Raw genomic sequence first — 20,097 nt, 5'->3', positions numbered from 1 at the left:
GGTGCTAATCCTAAAGGCAATGGAGAAGGTAAAGTGAAATACAGAACAAAATGTTGCCAGATACCTAAATTGAGTTTAACACATTAATCAAAGCATAAATCTGAAAGTAAAAAACACTCTAGAACATTGGTGTTCACTAATATATTTTGAAATATATATACCCTTACCAGAAGAGATGGACCCTCAAAATGATAGAGTTGTCAATGTGAGCATATACAAGATATCGCACAACCTTCAACAAGCTATATATATATGGATCCAGTAAAGATAGCCTTACAAACATACATCAGTTCCCCACTCTCATTAGGCTCAGTGGAATAATAGACAAAATTACTCTAATGGTTTAGTTTGTAGAAATAATGTTAAAGGCTTTATTGAAATATACTGACAAGCAAGATACAAATAAGCATCCAAACAGATCAAGCAAGATGGGCGAGGCTAATAGCGTGCTTGTGTCATATGTCAGGTCCTGTCTAACGTGTTACGTCATGGACAGACAACATCGGAGGGGTTATATCCCTCTTATGGTCAACATATGAACTTTTCAGTCACCATCAGAATGATTTGAATGTCATTTGTATTTCTGCTGAGCGCTGCATACTGGGACTTTATCATTTTTATATTTGTAATCAACACATTTTATGCTGGCTGACTAACAGTAAGTTATTGGTGTGGAAATGCTGATACTTTAGAGCCATTGATGTGGAGGTCAACAATTTCTCTTGCCTTTCTCAGAATAATGGCATGTCTTTGGAATTAAGCAGTTTAATCATAAATTTTCCAGAAGGATTTCCAGGGGTAAGGGGGCACATTTGGCACCCTGTGCACTGGTAAAGGTATCTTTACCAAATGTTTTGATAAATCAGGATTATGAAAAGTCCAAAGGACTAGCTCCCACTGATCTTTTGGGAATGACAATAAAAGTGTCAGAGAAACATATTGTAAAGAAACATATTTGACTTTGAACACTAGATGGCAGCAAAGTTGACAGTGAAAGCTGTCACTGAAACCTTCAGTCGCAGACTGGCTGTCACATGACACGCACCACATGACTTTCTGGTTGCCTATAAAGCTGAGCAGATGCTCAGTGGAAATTGCTGGTTTGTCTTCAGCTTCCTGTACCTGAGTTCCTGTTTCCTATTGATTGATTACCTGCTGTGACCCGGATTGACCCTGACCTACTCTGATCTTCTCCTGGACCCGACCTCGGCTTGTTTTACGGACTTTGTTCCTGCCTCCTGTGTTTGACCCTCTGCCTGTGACCCGGATTCAACTTCAGTCTCCTGTGCTTTGACCTTCTGCTTGTGACCCAGTTTTGCCTCCTGTCTCCAGTGCCTTGACCCCCAGTCTGTGACCTGGATTGTCTGCTTACCTGTGTTTGAGCCTCAGCCTGCTCTGGACTTTCTACCTGACTTTTCCTGCTGGATCCTGATACCCATTGGTCCCTGCTCCAGTTCTACAGGACTTCCACGCAAGCTCTACCCTGCCTGCTGGTAGCTTGTGCCTCTTGGTGCCATCCACACTCTGTATCACCTCCAGGGGGCGGACTGTGCTTAGTCGCAACAGAGAACCACTCTCGGCATCTCGGCCTTGGTAAGTACCCTATTCTGATAAAAAGGAACATTGTTCTGAAAAATGTTGCCAGTTTTTTTAAAGACCTCGTATCCCCTTGTTGTGCTACCCCCTTGTGTTTAATCCGACATCCTTATGAAAAAGTTGAATGGTGTCTTCTATGTTTAACACTCTGTTTACCAAAGCAGTGTGTTTCCATATTTTCTGTATATCTTGTCTAATCTGTAAAACGTCTGTCCTTGGCCAGCTGCATAGTGAGTGTGACGGTGTCATCATCATTACTCTGCCTGGTCGCTTGGTCTTTCTGATTTTTTGTAAGGGGAAATTGGACCCCGGACTCTGAATTTTCCACACAGAGGTGAGTTATCAGGAAGTGAGACCCTAAGACCCGCAGCTGTTCACATTAGTGCAGGATCATAGTAAGTAGCACTGCTCTGACTTACATGAACCTTGAGTAAAGAAGAATTGTAGCTTTTGTAAGAAAAATTTAAGATATTCGCTAAGAAAAAAAGTCTCAACTGGGGGAGTCAACTAGAACATGTGAGTCATCGTACTTGCAGAGAATTTTACTATTACTGCCCACTTTTCAGCAATATCCCAGTGTGCTTGACTAATAGTTGACTAATAGTTGACTAATAGTTGCGTATGAGAGGCAATATAGCTTAGGTAATAATAGTTGCATATAAGGGGAAAATATTGCTCAGGTAATAATGGTTGCATATGAGATGCAAATATAGCTCAGGAAATATTGAGAGTAAATGTTCCTTTAAGATATTCCTTGGAAAACAGTCATAAGCACAATAACAGCAATTGTTTTAGATGGAAAATATGCAGCAGATCTTCCTATAGCACTACAAGTGACACAATAGCAGTCAGCACACCGCTCTGTTTAAAGGATAAGGCCAGGTGCAGTGCATTAGCACTGATTCAAAAAGAAGCGCCAAATGCTGCGGCGCACTTCTGTGTTCCACGGTGGAACGCACGCGGCGTCAGGGGATGATGTCATCGCACGGTCAGCGTAATGCATTCCAGCGTGGAAATCATAACAGAAAGGAGAGGGCACACAAAGTGCCTGTTAGGCATCGTACACACGACCAGTTTCATTGGACATGTTCGGTCGTGTGTACGGCCTATCGGACAGGTTTCCTGGCCTAGCGGACAGGTTTCCAGCGGACAATAGTTTCTTAGCATGCTAAGAAACTTGTCCGCTGGAAACCTGTCCGTCGGACATGTCCGATGGTTAGTACGACTCATCGGACATGTCCGCGGGTTATGACGTATAACCAGCGGCCCGAAATCCCGCGCATGCGTTGAATTGATTCGACGCATGCGGGGAAGCATTGAACTTCCGTGTTAGAGAACGTCGGTGTCTTCTACGTCACCGCATTCTCTGTCCGCGGGGATTTTGGTCTGATGGTGTGTACACACATCAGACCACATCAGACCAAAAGCTCCCAGCAGACATGTCCAATGACATCAGACATGTCTCCTCGTGTGTACAAGGCCTGACACTCCCCCTTCAAAAGCTCAGGTAAAGTTGGAATTTGTTCTCACTTTTTTGCAAGAGTTCAAGATTTGTTTTTACATTGGAATGCTAATTTATACTTTGTTCCAGAGCATAGACTTTTCCATTACCAGTTATCCTTCCATCTAGGTTCTTCAGTTACAGTCATGGGCAAAAATATTGGCACCTCTGTATTTCTGTCCGATAATGCACCACTTCGCCCGAAAAACTGTTGCAATTACAAATGTTTAGGCATTCTCATGTTTATTGGTTTTGCTTGTATTGGTATGACACAGCAAAAGTGGAGAAGAAAAAGCCAGATCCATGCAAAACTCCAAAAATGAACTGGACAAAATTATTGGCATCCACAATTTAATATTTGGTAGCACACCCCTTGGAAAATTAATTAAATAAATTGCTTCCCTTAACTATCAATGAGTTTCTTACACACTTTTCTTCTTTTGCCAAATGCTCCAGGTGTCTCAGATTGGTTGCTGTTTTGAGATCGCTCCACATGTACTCTGTGGGATTTAGATCTGTACTTATCACTGGCCAGTTCAGTACTCTCCAGCGTTTTGTCTTAAACCATTTCTTGTTTTATTTATTTTTTATTTTTTATCATGTGCCTTTATTATACTTTAACACCTTAATATTCTTTTACACACGATTTCAAATTTCTATCCAAATATTGCAGCTTTTAATTACACCTAGGGGTTGCATTTAAAATAGTGAGAGCAAAGAGAATATCACTCTGCTCTGATCACTCTCTTTATACAGGTCACTTGGCCAGGCGCTCTTTTCTGTTTTTTTTTTTTTTAATACTCATTTACTTTTGTGCGTCACCTTTCTTTAAACCTCCCCAATGCCAAAAGAGTGCATAGCATATTTTAACAGCATTTTGCTTCCTAATTGTAATTTAGTTTTATGCATAGGAAAAAAGTAGTAAGCGAATAAATAAGATCTATCGTCCGCCTGTATAACACACATTAGCTTTTCCCGCCTACACATGAAATCCCAACCTGAACATGTGTGCTAGGTTTTTGTAAAGAGGGGAGTGTACATGCACTTCACCCCTGCCCATTAGCTGCTGTAGGCAGTGGTCTAGGTGGCTAGATTTCTGGGTAGGAGGAGATGCTAAGGATTATTGGAAAGTCAACCAATTATATTGGGCAATTGGATGTTGTTACTCAGTATAAAGTGTAGCTGTTCAAACATTATTATTAATATTACCCTTGATTGCTGGCTTTTGAAATTATTTTACGCGCTCAATGGGTTTTAATTCTGTTTCGAAAGCCTTGTTATCCAGACACCCTTCTGCGGTTAAACAGTACTGGAGCTACAGCACACTGATGAGTAATTGTTCTACGCTGTCCTTCTTCTATCTGAGGTAGACTAATATCATTGTACAGAGAAAATGAGTGTGACTGGCACCTAGTGCTAGCCCTCGTCCTTCTGTGTAGGGTCTTACAAGAAGCTAATTTAAAGGGAAATTCATAAGTGAGCACTGGCAGCCTTAAAACATATATGAAGATTTTTTAAATTATTAGATAACTGCATTAATTTGTGTTTTTATTATCAGAACCCGGAGTCCACCTTTAATTTCTTTCTTTAGATACAAATAATAGTACAGCTCACAAAAACAGCTCATGTTTTGCTTTCTTAGTTTATAGCTTGTTTTTGTCAAATACCTTTTAATTTTTTTTTCACTTTTGCTATCGCCAGATCCCCAACAGTTCATACTTATTTCTTTATCCATTATGTGTGTTTTCTTGATCTTCCAATATTTTTTATTTCCTTTTTGTGTTGACTGTGTTATATTAAATTTTCAAGCTGCCCTAAGAGCTCATTTTCTCATTTATTGTTTTTTTTTATGCCCGAAGACAAAGGGGATAATGTGGATTGCTGGAAGTCACTAATAGAATGAAACACAGTTGACATAGTCACAATGTACATTATATTTAGGCTTCATCTCCTCACATATGAAACTAATGATCGAGATACTGCATTTGGAAAGTCATGTTGGATGCTATTAGAACATGCTTCAAGGCTTGTTTGCTTCTATTGCTTGGTATTATGTGCCATCATAATACAGCAATCCAGCTTGCATTTTGCCTAATAGAAACAATGTGATACATGGGCTTTGGTTGCCAATCATCCCTTAATCGAGCTGTAAAAATTGGGCAACCACATGATTAAAAAAACATTTATTGGAAAAGTAGGTTTGAAATAAATGCTCGGGCAAACAAAACTCCTTTCTAGATCTCTAAAGAAATCAGATGTAATCTGCAGCATGGTGCACATGTAGCATGCAGAATGTGGTGACACATCATGAAATTATTAATGGCATTAAAATGCAACTAGAGACCTGAAAAAGAAATGTAAGACCAATAAACTATATTATTTAGTAGAAAGTACAAACATAGGAAATATCCTTGCAAAGTACAGTAACTGTAGGAGGAAAGTAACGGTTGTAGGAAAAGTTAAGTGAAATAAACCAGTCTCCTAGGGAGCACCAAATGCAGATGAGGAATGACAAACAGAGCTAGATATTTACCGGACTGCAGTCAACAACTTAGATATTGAAACATAGAGCAATACCACCAGGAGCAAAGAGAAATATCCAATATTTCAGAACACATGACTCACTTTTCCCTACCTACCGGTGCTGGTGCTTGATGAGTGGCAGTTTAGGCACCCAGTGATGTCACTTAAGAACAGGAGGAAAGGCGATCTCTCTTAAATCCTTGCAGCCAAAGGGTACAGTGAGAGAGAGGTATATGCAGCTATGGGAGAGCAGAAGTTAAGTAAATCTGGTGCACTTTCCAGCATCAACAAAGCATGGGTTGACTTTATATGAATTGTAGGTAAGATATTTTTATACCTTTGTTTAGTTTGGAGAATGTAGCTAATATAAACCATACCTGATTGGTGCCCCTAGAAGTTGGAAATTACAGAAGTGGACACCGTTACTCCAGTGATCTCCACTTGCTTCTTTGTCCCATACTGAGTGGCTGCACTGCTGCTTGTGCACACAGGAGATCAGGCGCTTGGCACAGGCTACATTCAGGGAATGCTTTGAATTTTATAAATGAATGGTTTATGATCCAGATTTTTATGTAGTTTTTATAATATGTTGGAATGAGGTTAACTATGTGTAATTATTTTTGGGTAATGGTAGAGAATATGGTGTAATATTTGCATTTTGGTAGTCAGATTTTCTGTTATTTTTCAATATGTGTTATTTATTCTATGTAGTGTTTAATGGGATGGTATGGTTTATTACAGTATAGTATTAATTTAGGTTTATTTGGTATCAATTTGCTGTTATTGGTATTTTTATTATTGTTTCCGTTTGTTGCTATGATTTTGTTTGTTTTATTTGAATGTAACTGTATCTAAATATTTTCCCTTTTGGAACCTGAATTCTGAATCTGAATGCAAAGCGTTCTCTGTTTGGATGAGGTGCAGAGGCAAGGTGGTGATGTCATGGTCTCCACCAAAGCATTCTCTAAATGGCACCCCTGATGACCAGCCCACCTGCTGTGTTCTGTATCCAGGAGAGAAGCTGCTTGGTGTGGGACCCAGAAGCAAGCAGAGATCACTGGTGTAGTAGCGTGTCTACTTTTAGGATTTCCAGCTTCCAGGGGAACCGACCAGGCATTGTATATACCTAGTTACATTGGTCCAAGCTGGACCAATGTAACTAGGTATAAAATATGAATACCTGGAATTCCTTTTCAAGGAAAAGTGTCACCAAGGCTATAAGGCAAAATATATTTGCAGAAAAATGTCAGCAATGGCAGCATAAATGTTTTTCTCAAATACTTGTTTTAATTTCCAGCCTACTAATTTGATAATAAATATTTTTCTATACTTAGTTTTAAAGAGTTAATGTCATGTGGTTGTAGCACCCTGGAGTTTAGGCAGGGATGTTCCTTTACAAATTTACTTGCCAGGAGTAGTTATCTTGGTTGATTGTTAGAGATCCATTGATTTCTCCCTAAGTTTGGCCTTGTTGCACTTTTCTCTTCTACCACTAGGTGGCCGGGTCCTTGGTGGTATTAGATACGAGAAGGGCAACCCAAGGTCAGGTTATGAGTATATGGGGTTTCAAGAGGAGTGTGGGATTTTTCACTACAGGGGATACTCAGCCAGTGGGCAGGGGTTTTCTTGGATCCTTTGGCCTGATAGGAGAGTCTATATATTCGGGTGGAGTGATCTGTTTTCTGTGCCACCTGGACAGCTTTCTGGGTGGACGTGTGTTTTTTCCCCCGGGCTACAAGGCCAGAGATTGGGCCTATCCTGGGGGCGTCCAGCTGCTATGCTGTCTGAGGGCCTATCCAGAGGAAATAGAGCAGCACAGGGTTGGTATTGCGGCTTTCAGTCTAACCAGAAGTGACGGTTCTGCAGAATGGAGAACCTGTCAGTGGTCAGAGGTAGAGGGGAAGCTGTTGTCACTAAGGGACCAACCACCTTATTACCAGGGACCACAGTGAGTAACCGAAGCAAGTCCAGGAGCAGTATTCTCACTGAATACCACCGTGAAGATTGGTGGTGCTCAAGGGATTCAGTGACAGTGAATCAGTGGATCTAGTGAGAGACCGGGAGCTTAGTGTACTGAAGAACTACGCAGAGAAGTTGTAGTGAAGGTGAAAGGACTGTTACGCTTCTTGTTAGAAACTGTTAAAGACTTTGCCATTGGAGACATCATTCCTGCATGTGCAGATGTGGTTTCTTGCTGGAGGCCTTTCCCTGCACGGTTGTCCTGCTATTGAAGTCTCAGAGTCTGCTAATTAAACTTGCAACTACTTAAGGGTGTCCTGGCCCTAACCCTCTTTCCCCCATACAAGTTTGTAAGAGAAATAAACATCTATTTTGCATTCAAGAAGTGTCTGGTGCCCAATAACTTTATCCATCTTGCACACTGTGCCTCACACCACACCCCACTACATACAGAAGGATGTCAGCTATCTCTGGCCTTGGAGGTTCTCATGAGATTGAAGGAGGCCAGAGACCTTGCTACATGGTGGTACTAAACGTTGCCATTTCTAGTGGTTTAGGGAACTGGGGGATGAAACAAATAGTTAAAAGCATAGTAAAAAAGTAGGGCTGGACAGGAACATAAAATCTGAACACAGCATATTCACACAGGAAAAAGAACCAGGCTCAGGGGAAATACACAGGAGTATGCCATGTTACCAGCTGATGTAAAATGGCTTTTACCAGCATTTTGTGACCAGGAACAATTGATATTTAAAAAGGCTGTTGAAGGTGCAGATTGAGGTGACAAGTCACATTATGTGAACTATAGGATTGCCTAGCCATACAGCTGTAGACAGACAGACTGGAACAGACAGAGTCACAGTATACAGAGGACAGACAACAACAGACCGCACAGAGAAACAGAGGTATTTTCCAATATAGGATTAGAAGCTAAAACGTATGCAGTTACAACAGGAAAAAAGAAAGCAAAGAAGATCAGTAAAAAACAAAAACACATTTGAGCCTTTAAAGTACACCTAGTAAAATTAGTAAACCAAATTCCTTTTGGTGGAGTGCCAAGAATTATTAAGTGGAAAACATGTTTCAGACAGCTTTCCATTTTACTGGAAATTGTTATTTATTTCAATTAAGAACCAGCTAGCTGATAATAAATTATGAATTTCTACAGCAGGCTACAGAAGCATCACAGAAGAGCTACTGTTTTAGTATGCTAGCTTCTTAAAGGTAAAAGGTATTAAAAAAAATAACATATCTGCTCTGTGCAAAACAATTCTAACCCTGATCCTCCTCCTCTAGGGTCCCCCACCGGTGCTCCACTCCCTGCTCTCTTGTCACTGGATTTGATTGACAGCAGCAAGAGCCAAAGACTCGCACTGCACTCACTCCAGTCCAGTTAAGGAAAGAAAAAGAGAGTAAGCACCACTGCTCACAAGTGTAGAGCTGGATCAAGATTGGGCTCGAATAAATATTTGGGGGATCTCCAAAAATTTGGAAATGCATTAAGGTAAACAATCTTTAGCCTTTACAACCACTTAACGGGTATGATATATGATCAGACATTTTTTTTACCCTAGCAATCAATGTATTACTGCACTGTACAATGTATTATTGCACTGTGCAGTGTCTCAGAAATTAAGCACTACTCATATTAATGTTTTAAGTGTTACTGCTAAAGACTTTATTAACTACACAGGCATTGTCAATAGAAGAACATACTTACAGTAAGTGACCCTCAGCAGTGAATTGGTAGATTATTGTTATTTTCAAGTTTCTTTAATCATAGCAGCAGTTGTTTTCTGTGTTTCAAAGATAACAATTGATGGGTGAAATAATTTAGTGATGTTTGATTGCTTTTGTGAAGACATGAAGGAAGGGAAAGGGAAAAATCCCATTCAGAAATGTAAAGGTAAATAGCTTGTGTTTTCTTTGAGTAATGTGTGTTATTGTTGTCAGATCAATCACCATTTTGTGGTGTACAATGGGGATAACAATACAATCAACTTTTCTACTTGTTATTGCTGTAAATTATACATCAACTAGTCCGTACTGAGAACCCTCAAGAGAAATTAACTTGAATAGGGTTTCTAGTTCCAAGTACAATGCTAGAAAATCATCATATCTTCATTCTGCAAATACACATTCACAATAGGGATGAGCTTCGAGTTCGAGTCGAACATGAGTTCGAGTCGAACATTGGCTGTTCGCCTGTTCGGCTAACAGCGAACAATTTGGGGTGTTCGCGGCAAATTCGAAAAGCTGCGGAACACCCTGTAAAAGTCTATGGGAGAATTCTAAAGTTCTAATTTTAAAGGTTAATATGAAAGTTATTGCCCTAAAAAGTATTAAAGTATTTGGGGACCCGGGTCCTGTCCCAGGGGACATGTATTAATGGCAAAAAAAAGTTTTAAAAAAGGCATTTTTTTTCGAGAGCAGTGATTTTATTAATGCTTAAAGTGAAACAATAAAAGTGAAATATTCCTTTAAATTTCGTACCTGTGGGGTGTCTAAAGTATGCATGTAAAGTAGCGCATGTTTCCTGTGTTTAGAATTGTCCCTGCACAAAGTGTCATTTCTGAAGGAAAAAAAGTCCTACTACTCCCGGCCATTAATGAATTGTCGGTCCTGGCAATACAGAGAAAATTAATTGAAAAAAATTACATTTTTATCAATGATTTTTATCTGTATTCCCTTCAAAAATGACATTTTGTGCAGGGAACCAAAATTAAAAAAAAAAATGTGTGGGGGTCCCCCCAAATTCCATATGAGGCCCTTCAGGTCTGGTATGGATATTAAAGGGAACCCCCACTTAATTTAAAAAAAAATTACGTGGGGTTCCCCCAAAAAATCCATACCAGACCCTTTATGAGAGCACGTAATCTGGCTGGCCCTGCCCTCAGCTACATAAGAGCTGTCAGGCTAGCACCGCAATATTCCCGGTGTGTCTCAGGTGGAGTCAGGATCGTGTGCGTGTTCCTCGCTGGATATCATCACTGGAAAGTAGAGATCACCCATCGCTGGATACCGAGAATGGATTCAATCGCTGGAGTGGAGATCGAGAGTGGATTACATCGCTGGAATCATTTTTATTTTAATTTTTTTTATTTTTAATAAAGGACTTATTAAGCTGTGTCTGTGTGGTTTTTAACAATTTTACTCTTTTTTTTTGTGAAATGATAGGGATCCCACGCTCGCCCCCAACTCGTTACAGAGCGGGGACCGGGAGCTGTGTGTGTAAACACACAGCTCCCGGTCCTGTCAGGGGGGGAAATGCTGATCTTCTGTTCATACAATGTATGAACAGAGGATCAGTGTTTCCCCTAGTGAGGCCACCCCCCCCCCACAGTAAGAACACACCCAGGGACATACTTAACCCCTTCCCCGCCCCTAGTGTTAACCCCTTCACTGCCAGTGGCATTTTTATAGTAATCCAATGCATTTTTATAGCACTGATCGCTATAAAAATGCCAATGGTCCCAAAAATGTGTCAAAAGTGTCTGAAGTACCGATGTCACAGTACCGGAAAAAAATCGCTGATCGCCGCCATTACTAGTAAAAAAAATATATTAATAAAAATGCCATAAAAATACCCCCTATTTTGTTTTGCTTTATTACAGCAAAAAGTTAAAAATATTCATTTTTTTTTAAATTGTCGCTCTATTTTTGTTTATAGCGAAAAAAATAAAAACTGCAGAGGTGATTGTGACGGTATTAGAATGATATCCCCGTCAAAGTCTTCCCTTCTTCCCATAAAAGCAAATCACCCCAATATTCCACGAGGAGGGATATTCCTGGAATCGCCCAATAATAAGCCACACATGAGTCAGAGCTTACTGCTGGAACAAGAGAGACTTTAATGGTATAACACAGAGCTTATATGTAATTTACAAACTGTTACAATGACAAATCTCCGCCCCCTCACACAGTGGGGGCTCCCATACAGATTATTAGGCAGACACGACGGAGCCGACCCTGGCGACATTTCTTTAGATAATGACATCAGTGACGTTAATTACTAGTTCAAACAGAATACATTATCTAGACAGCTTGGCCCCGTGGATAAAAGAGATAATTACCACAATGAAGCAATCAGAATAATTAACATGAGCCCCTTCTAATCACAGTAAACAGTAACCACAGGGCTTCTTCACACACACAATAGATCAATTAACCCTTTGAAATAGGGAGCTGGCTGAGGAAGGGTCATTAACATATCAATAGTCTGTTAGAGGAGTGAGTCCCACCTGAAACCACCTTCTCTCTCACACACACACACTTTTACTTGGCAGGGAGAATTTAAACTGAGGCATCCTTCACAGTGATCAAATATCACCAAAAGAAAGCTCTATTTGTGGGAAAAAAAGGACGCCAATTTTGTTTGGGAGCCACGTCACACGACCGTGCAATTGTCAGTTAAAGCGGTGCAGTCCCAAATCGCAAAAAGTGCTCTGGTCTTTGGGCAGCAATATGGTCCGGGGGTTAAGTGGTTAAAAGGGGCTTCCATATTCCAATAAGCCCCCCGCCCGCAGACACCCATCAACATGGGGTAAAGGTGGTTTGTTGGGGGCATGTGGCCTGGTACGGTTCAGGAGGGGGGCGCTCTCTCGTCCTCCCCTCTTTTCCTGCGGCCTGCCAGGTTGCGTGCTCGGATAAGGGTCTGGTATGGATTTTAAGGGGGACCCCCACGGCATTTAAAAAAAAAATAGTGACAGGGTTCCCCTTAATATCCATACCAGACCTGAAGGGCGTGGTAATTGAATTTTGGGAGGACCCCACACATTTTTTTCTTTTTAATTTTGGTTCCCTGCACAAAATGTCATTTTTGAAGGAAAAAAAGTCATTTAAAACTACTCACGGCTATTAATGAATTGTCGGGGTCCTGGCAATACAGATAAAAGTCATTGAAAAAAACGGCAGAGGGAGGTTCCCCTTAATATTCATACCAGACCGAAAGGGCCTGGTAATGGACTGGGGGGGGGGGACCCCTGCCATTTTTTTCAATGACTTTTCTCTGTATTGCCGGGACCGGCAATTCATGAATAGCCGCGAGTAGTTTTAAATTGCTTCCTTCAGAAATTACATTTTGTGCAGGGACAATTATAAACACGGGAAACATACTACTACTTTACATGCATACTTTAGACACCCCCAGGTATGAAATATAAAGGAATATTTCACGTTTATTGTTTCACTTTAAGCATTATTAAAATCACTGCTCCCAAAGAAAATGACGTTTTTAAAACTTTTCATTAGTACATGTCCCCAAACACTTTTTAGGACAATAACTTGCATAATAACCTTTAAAATGTGCACTTTTCTCACGTTCAAGTCCCATAGACTTTAACAGTGTTTGAATGTTCGTGTGAACTTTTGGTCCGCATGTTCTGGATGCAAACCCAATCGGGGGGGGGGGTTGTTTGGCTCATCCCTAATCCACATTATACATAAAATAAAAATATAGACTCCTGGACTGTTCTAGCCAAAATAAAGTACATACTTTTATAACCTGATGAGTGTTGTATATGGCCATCTAACCAAATTGAGCTACCTAAAGTTCTAAAAGCATAGGTTGTAAAAAAGGTGGTTGACCTATACATGTACAGATACTGTCATTTATTTTTAGAGATTGTACAATGTGCAGAGTCCTACAAATTAAATTGATATTAAAGACTTGTTTTTTATTTAAAAAAAATAACAAATATGTTATACTTACCTGCTCTGTGCAGTGGTTTTGCACAGAGCAGCCCGGATACTCCTCTTCTCGGGTCCCACATCTGTGCTACTGCCCCTCCCTCCTGCCAAGTGCCCCCACAGCAAGCAGCTATGGGGTTCCCTGTGTGTCCATTCACACAGGGAACTGCGGGTCGGCCCACCCCCTCCATCTCCTTATTGGCTCACAGGTTGTGATTGACAGCAGTGGGAGCCAATGGCTTCTGCTGCTGTTAAAAGCCAATCAAAAGTGTGAGTCTCCGGAGTGGTTAGGCTCTCTTGGACATCGCTGGATCAAGAGGGGGCTTAGGCAAGTATTAGGGGGGCTGCTGAACCCAGAAGGTTTTTTTTCCCTTCATGCATGGAATGCATGAAGGTAAAAACCATTGGGCCAGATTCAGAAAGATCAGCAGATCCTTCTGCTGGTGTAACGTAACTCATTTACGTTACGCCGCCGCAAGTTTTTCAGGCAAGTGCTTTATTCACAAAGCACTTGCCTGTAAAGTTGCGGCGGCGTAGCGTAAATCCACCCGGCGGATTTCAAATTCGGCGGGTAGGGGGCGTGTATCATTTAAATGATGCGCGTCCCCGCGCCGAACGAACTGCACATGCGCCTGCCGCGACTGAATCTCAGTGCGCATGCTCTAAATGACGTCGGCAAATCGTCAGCCGTATTCGCGAACGACTAACGCAAACGACATAACAATTTCAAAACTCGGCGCGGGAACGACGGCCATACTTAACATAGGATACGCCGCACATACCCCTCATATAGCAGGGGTAACTTTACGCCGGAAAAAGCCGAACGCAAACGACGTAAAAAAAAAGCGCCGGGCGGTCGTTCGTTTCTGAATCGACGTAACTACTAATTTGCATATTCCTCTCGTAGACAAACGGAAGCGCCACCTAGCGGCCAGCGTGAGATTGCAGCCTAAGATCCGACTGTGTAAGTCACTTACACCTGTCGGATCTTAGGGATATCTATATCTATGCGTAACCTGATTCTATGAATCAGGCGCATAGATACGACGGCCGGACTCAGACATATGCCGGCGTATCTCCTGATACTAGGTGGCGCTTCCGTTTGTTTACGCGAGGAATATGCAAATGAGGAGTTACGCCAATTAAAAAACAAACGACCGCCTGGCACTTTATTTTTAGGTCGTTTGCGTTTGACTTTTTCTGGCGTATAGTTACCCCTGCTATATGAGGGGTATGTGCGGCATATCCTATGTTAAGTTTGGCCATCGTTCCCGCGCTGAGTTTTTAAATTTTTACGTCGTTTGCGTAAGTCGTTCGCGAATACGGCTGGACGTAATTTACGTTCACGACGAAAGCATGACAAGTTGCTGACGTCATTTGGAGCATGTGCACTGGGATTCAGTCGTGGCCGGCGCATGCGCAGTTCGTTCGGCGCGGGGACGCGCATCATTTAAGTGATACGCTTCCCCTACCCGCCAAATTTGAATTTCGCTGGGTGGATTTACGCTACGCTGCCGCAACTTTACAGGCAAGTGCTTTGTGAATACAGCACTTGCCTGAAAAACTTGCGGTGGCATAACGTAAATAAGTTACGTTACGCCAGCAGAAAGATCCGCTGATCTTTCTGAATCTGAATCTGAATTTTTACAACCACTTTAAGCTCTATTTAAACCACAATGCAAATGAACTTGCATAAACACCTCATATGAATGAAAAGGTGGGGACACCCTACTGACCATGCCCACTTTTGATTCATGGCCAGAAAAAGAATCATGACCCCATTTTAGCCACATCTTCTTCTTTTCAAATTTTTTATTAAAGAAAATCACAGAGTACAGCAACAAATTGTCTTGGTTGGAACAATAAAACACAGTTCACGGTACATCTTGGATAAGGTTAATATAATCAGAACAACAGAATCTTCTAAACATAGACAGCGTTCATTATCATGGAACAGAGTATGGTGGAGTATTGTGATGATAATGACTGCAAACACATTCATAAGTGACAGAGAATGTGTACACAATAGGGAGGGGAATAGCTCCAATCCAAAACAGTGCAAGTCATAGACTTATACTCTGCAGGTCAGGGGAAAAGAGACCGTAGGATAGGTCTAGGCAATAAGCCTCGCCATTGCTGTAGAAATTATAAATAAAACATTTTAGTCAAGAAAAAAAGAGAATCCAGGAAGAGGAACAATTAAAAGGAAACAAGAAGAAAAGGAGTGTGAGAAGGAGAGAAGAAAGAGAGAAGAAATGTTGGCGGGACCGCACGGATCCCCGGAAGGTCATAGTATCAGACAAGGATGTCTTTCTGAGATTTACAGTTCGAGCAGATTAGCATCAAAGTCTGAGGGGAGAAAATTCTCCACCCAAGGAGTCCAGGTGTTGCGGTGTTGGGGGATTCGGTCCAAGATCATTGCTTCAATTTTACTATGGATCATCGCCTGGGTCACTCTATTTTTCACTTCTGCTACATGTAGTTTTGGGGTCTTCCAGGCTCTGGCTATTGTCTGCTTAGCAGCTGTGGTTAACTGAAGGAGGAGACGAATTTGGGCCCTTGTATAATCCTTTTGTACATAATTTAAGAGATCCAGAGATGGGTCAGGGAGAAGAGTATCATGGAGTAATGTGGAAGCAATTTAAAATATTTTCATCCAAAATTGTTGCGCAATAGGGCAGGACCACCAGATGTGGGCATGTGTACCCCTCTCCCCATAGCCTCGGAAACATACAGATGGGTAGGATGGCAGAAATTTTGAAATCATTGCACGGACAAGGTACCACCGCATGAGAACCTTATAGTTAGCCTCCAGTGCCACTGCATTTTGCGTAGAAGATTTTGTGCTGGCCCATATGTTTGTCCAGTTGTCTACATCCAGCATTATTTGCAGGTCTTTTGACCACTGTACAGCATAAAGGGGAAGATCAGCTGGAGGGGAAGTGAGGTGGTTGTAGATACGTGAAATAATACCTGGGGCATGTGGATCCGAGTTGCATATACTTTCATAGAAAGAAAAACTGTCCAGGGAGGAACAAGCACCTATCACTGTTCGGACAAAATGGGCTATTTGAAGGTAGCGGAAGCATTCATTAGGGGGTAACATGGCCTGAGCTTGGAGAACTGGAAAAGTTTTAAGGGTGGTATTAGTAACGAAATTGCAGATTCGATGTAACCCAGCCTGAGACCAAAGCCGAAAGGAACTAGGTTCGGTAAAGGCAGGGTAGAAAAGTGGGTGGCCTATGAAGGAAAGTAACAGGGTATGGGGAGAAACCAATTTGAAAGGGCCGCGTAGACTGTCCCACAGCTTCAGCGAATGGCGCATAACCGGATAAATCATAGGCACAATAAGTTACATACTATCAGGGGGGAAAGATCCATTGCTTCCAGGCTGACCCATATTGGAATTTCAGTGGATGTGTGAAGTAAGGTGATTTGGGCCAGCTGAGCAGCGTGGTAGTAACGAGCAAAGTTAGGGAGCCCCAGACCTCTGCTAAGTTTATTGCGAAGGAGAATGGATCTAGGCACCCAAGGTTTTATGGGACCCCATATGTATTTGAATACCCGGGTCTGGATGATTCAATGAAAATAGGAGGGGACAGCGATCGGGAGGACTCTATAAAGGTACAAAAGCTTAGGAAGTAGAGACATTTTAACGGCTGCAACTCGTCCCAGCCAAGAAACACATAATGGTCTCCAGGTATCTAGTAGAGAGGACAAATGTGACAGCATAGGGAGGTAATTGGTTCTGTAAAGAGATGCTGGATCGCTGGTTAGCTTTATGCCTAGATATGGTAATGATGTTGTGGACCAAATAAAGGGAAAGTAATTTTGTAGATGGACAAATTCTTGGTGTGGGAGAGACACGTTGAGAGCCCTGGACTTGGATTGGTTAACTTCTAAGCCTGTAATATTTGCAAATCTCTCCAAGACCTGGATAAGGTTTGGAAGAGTTGTACGGGGGGAAGTTACGAACAGGAGTGCATCATCTGCGAACAGGCAGATTTTATGAGAGGTAGATGCAAATTCCAATCCTTTGATATCTGGGCTTGCCCTAATAAGGGCTGCTAGGGGCTTGATCGCTAAAGCAAAGATTAAGGGGGATAGGGGGCATCCCTGTCTAGTCCCCCTTTCTATCTGGAATCTGTCTGAATGGAACCCAGAATATTTGACATAAGCCTGCGGCTGGTTATATAGGGAACTCACCCATGGCACAAAATGTGGACCAAAACCCCAACGATTGAGTATAAAATTTAGGTAGGGCCAGGAAACCGTATCGAACGATTTCCTGATTTAGAGGGACAATAGGTGCATTGGAATCTTACGGGTTCTGGCTATATGTTGAAGTAGGACAACCCGTCGGATGTTATCGCTGGCTTGTCGTCGAGGTATAAAACCCACCTGGTCCTTATTTACTATCCCCCCAATGATGGGATTAAGGCTTAGTGCCATAATTTTGGCCAGGAGCTTGATGTCCAGATTGAGTAAGGAAATGGGCCTGAAATGGGACCAGAGGGGGTTATCCGTGTTGGGCTATTATAGCTGTCAATGTGTCTCGACCAAAGGAGTGATGTTGGAGTAAAGCATTGAAAGAGTTGGAGAGAAGTGGGGCTAAAATAGCAGCAAATTTCTTGAAGTAAGTGCCGGAGAGCCCATCAGGACTCGTCGCTTATGAGATTTAAGAGTTTTGATAGCTAAGATGACCTCTTCAGCCGTGATGGGTTTCTCCAGGGACTCACGATTAGAGTCAGTTAATGAGGGTTAGGCCCCATACACACGAGAGGATTATCCGCTGGAAACGGTCCTCCGGACCGTTCCAGCGGATAAATCCTCTGGTGGATTTTGATCTGATGGTTGTACTAACCATCAGATCGAAATCCGCTCGGAATCCATCCGCGGTGACGTGTCGCGCCGTCGCTGCGATGATGACGCGGCGACGTGCGCGACGCTGGAAGATAAAGACTTCCACGCATGCGTCGAATCATTACGACGCATGCGAGGGAGTGAAGCGGACGGATTGATCCGGTGAGTCTGTACAGACCACCGGATCAATCCGCTGGACAGGATTCCAGCGGATAGATTTCTTAGCATGCTAAGAAATTTTTATCCGCTGGAAATCCGTCGGCTGGAATTTTTTCCGCCGATAAATGTCCGCTCGGACGTACACACCACCGGATCTATCCGCTGGAACTGATCCGCGGATCAATTCCAGCGGATTGATCCGGTGGTGTGTACGAGGCCTAAGGGAATATCCCGAAACAACGCTTCGGCATTGGAGGAGGAAAAAGAGGATTTTGCCTTATATAGTTCTTCCAGACTCTTATGGAATTCCGACAAAACTTTAACAGGATTACTAGTGTAGGTGTTTTTGTCTATCCGAAGCCTGATGGGAAGGTGGTTCCATTCCGGATGACAAAGGCGCATTGCCAGAAAAGTATCCGGTTTGTTGGCCTTTGTGTAAATGGTATGATTAGATCTGTGGGTGGCCTTATCAGCTGATTCAGCCAACAGCAAGTCCAACTCTGCTTTTGACTTCTCCAAAGCTATTCTATGAGGTCCAGTAGGAGAGGACTGGAACTGAAGGAAACATTGGTGGAAATCTTGTTCTAGTTTGGCTAACTTAAGTTTTTTGTCACGTTTTGAGTGGGTGGATACCGAGATGCACGTATCCCTGATTACTGGTTTATGTGCCTCCCAGAGAAGGACAGGAGAGATATTGGGGTGGAGTTGTGTTGTAAGTAGTCCTTAAGGGCAACTTGGATGTCAAGACAATATGACTGATTAGTGAGGTGAGCTTCATTTATGCACCAGGTACGATCTCTAGATTGTGGGATCAAGGAAGAGATTGTGGTAAGTACTGCACAGTGGTCCGACCAGGAAATAGGTTGCATAATAGAGTTAAGCAATATTGGGGATGAGGCAAAATATGATCGATCCTGGAAAAGGATTTGTGAGGGTATGAATAGAATGTATAATTTTTCTTAGTCGGGTTGCATTCTCGCCAGTTATCGAGCAGAGAGGCTTGTTGGAGTAGTTTCTGAAAATGTATGGAAGGAGGGTACTGGTCAGGGGCATACAGGGATTTGTCCAGATGTGGTTGTATCACTAAGTTAGAGTCGCCACATAGAATCAGTGTACCTTTACAATGGGTGTGCAAAACTTGGAATAAATGCAAGAAAAAAGGGTTTGGGTTGTTGTTCGGGGCATAGTAGGAGACAAGGGTAGTTTCTACATCTTGAAGTAAGCCCACAAGTATGATATAGCGACCTTTAGGGTCCCTTATTTCAGACGCCACCGAAAAGGGAAGGGTATGATGCAGGGCAAATCAAACACCTCGCTGTTTCGTGGAGGCCAAAGCAGTGAACACCTGGGGATATCGGGGACCGAAATAGTTTGGGGTCGCAGGGGCCGAAAAGTGGGTTTCCTGAAGGGCCACTATACCAGCTTTTAAGGATGCAAATGTTTGAAAGGCCTTGACCCTCTTATTAGGAGAATTGAGACCTTTAACATTTAATGAAAATATGTTCAAAGGGGCCATCTGGGAACAAATGGGAGAATATTAGAGGGCGCCTCCAGGGCCATGCGATCCAACCTACCAGAAGTAGAGAAAAGAAGAGAGAAGAAAGGACAGAGAATGAGGAAAGAACATAGAGGAAGAAAAACATTGTGGGGCAAACGATTGGTCATGAAGAGGGAGAAGAGTCGAACTCTGTCCCCTGACCAAATAGTGCACCGACTCACCAGCCAGCCAGCTCAGGGGTGGGTGCACCGTAGAAGGGGGAGCAATGATAGCTCCTCGCCGCAAACGGGATATAACAAACTTAGTCATA

The sequence above is a fragment of the Rana temporaria genome, chromosome 1, assembly GCF_905171775.1.
Source record: "Rana temporaria chromosome 1, aRanTem1.1, whole genome shotgun sequence".
NCBI classification, from domain to species: Eukaryota; Metazoa; Chordata; class Amphibia; order Anura; family Ranidae; genus Rana; species Rana temporaria.
Note: the sequence above shows the minus strand (reverse complement) of the source record.